Source organism: Suricata suricatta, chromosome X (genome assembly GCF_006229205.1).
Source record: "Suricata suricatta isolate VVHF042 chromosome X, meerkat_22Aug2017_6uvM2_HiC, whole genome shotgun sequence".
In the NCBI taxonomy this organism is placed as follows: domain Eukaryota; kingdom Metazoa; phylum Chordata; class Mammalia; order Carnivora; family Herpestidae; genus Suricata; species Suricata suricatta.
In genome coordinates, this window is record NC_043717.1 from 131,378 (window position 1) to 133,562 (window position 2,185).

Genomic DNA, 2,185 nt, shown 5'->3' on the forward strand with positions numbered 1-2,185 from the left:
CGCGTCCAGCCCGCACACTCACCCGTCCTCCCGGCTGTCCCCGCGTCCCCACCCACACGCTCACCCGTCCTCCCGGCTGTCCCCGCGTCCAGCCCGCACGCTCACCCGTCCTCCCACGGCTCCCCCGCAGCCTCCTCGGCCACCAGGATGTCGTACTCCTCGGCAGCGTACTTCTCCCAGTCGGAGAGCTCGGGGCCTTCGCTCTCGCTCTCCTAGACGAGACACACGTGTCACACGGTGCAGACACAGCTGGCACCCCCCCCCCCCCCCCCCCCCCCCCCCCCCCCCCCCCCCCCCCCCCCCCCCCCCCCCCCCCCCCCCCCCCCCCCCCGCCACCACACTCACCCTGAGCAGGGAGACCTGTTCCTTCTGCTCATGGTCGAGGTATTTCTCAATGTTGAAGAAGGTGTCAAAGAACACGTGGGCGAGTTTGCACTTCTTCAGGTCGTGGAGCGTGATCTTCCCTGCGGGGTGCGACAGGAGTCAGAGCCGGCCTCCCGGGGGCGCCCTCGGAGGTCTAGGTGGTGGGCACGTGGCACGACGCCACCCTTTGTGCCGCAAACTGGGCATAAAACACGCACAAGAGGGTCCCTGGTGTGGGCGGAAGGCTGGGGGAGGTACTGGGGACCAGAGGCCTGGGTCCCGTAGGAGAGAGGAACTCCGGCCACCAGGGGCCACCCCCCCCCCCACATACATCACGGGGGCCCACAGCGGGGACAGGTTTCCACCGCTACCCGGAAGGGCAAAACTAACACCACAGTCTGGGAGGTCTCCCTCCGTCCTCCTTGTGCCACGGTGGGCCTCTCCCCTGGTCACAGGCTTCTTAGCTGAGGGGCGTCCGGGGTCCAGGCACCAGGAGGACAGGAGCCCGCTGGGGACGGGGACCGGGACTGGGCTCGGTCCCGCCTAGGAGGGAAGGCCGGGCCCCCCCCCCTCCTGACGCTGGCAGGACAGCCGTGCTCACCCGGGGGGGCTGAGGGGCACTGGGGAACACGGGCTCCTGTGACCTGTGCCTGGTACCAGCCCCGCTCACCCTCGTCACCAACTCAGAGTGGGGATGGCCGTGACCGAGTGCTCGTCCCTCCACACGGGCGGCCCTCACACGGGAGAAAACACCTCCTGACACGAGAGAGTTGCTCACACAGGGGCCGTTACACCTGACGCAGCGACATCTAGTTATATGGTGTCCCCTCACTCAAGCAGGCTGTGCCCCATCTCCTGGGGAGGCGTCACTAGGAGAGGAGCCGTCTCCTCGCACAGGGGCATGTCACACACAAAGGGGAGATGCCCATATGGGAGGACGTGTCACACGGGTGTCCCCTCACACCTCACGGGGGGGATGTTCTTCCTCAGCAGGGGCAAGAGCTGGTCACAGGGAGAGATCTTTTCGGACTCCGCCCCCCTCACACGGTAGGGGGGGCATCTCCTCACACGGAGGGGGATCCCACCTCACACGGTGGGGGGGTGACATCTCACATGGGGGGCGGGCCCCTCACACAGGGGGCACCTCCTCACATGGGGGGGACATCCCACCTCACATGGGGGACATCTCCCACGGGGGAGACATCTCCTCACACGGGGGGCAGGCCCCTCACACAGGGGGCATCTCCTCACACGGGGGGGGACATCCACCTCACATGGGGGACATCTTCTCCCACGGGGGAGACATCTCCTCACACGGGGGGCAGGCCCCTCACACAGGAGGGCATCTCCTCACACGGGGGACATCTCCCATGGGGGAGACATCTCCTCACACAAAGGGGCATCTCCTCACACGGGGGGCACCTCCTCACACGGGGGGCACCTCCTCACACGGGGGAGACATCTCACACAAAGGGGCATCTCCTCCTCACACAGGGGGGCGGGCCCCTCCTCACACGGGGGACATCCCACCTCACTCGGGGGGGGGGGGCGCCGCCTCACACGGTGCTACCTGCGCTCCGCGGCTTCACCAGGTCCAGCATCTGGCACAGGCAGTCCTCGAAGGGCAGGGCCTCGATGGCCATGCTGTCCAGCCGGCGGCACTGCTCCTCGTAGAAGTACTCGAGCTCGAACAGGGACAGGGCCCCGTCGCCGTCCAGGTCCATGCAGCGGAACCAGTACTCGATGCTGCGGTGGCGGCAGGTCGGGGCCGCGGTCAGCGGGCCGTCGGGGACCCCGCCCGGGGCCCTGCCAGCGCGCACGC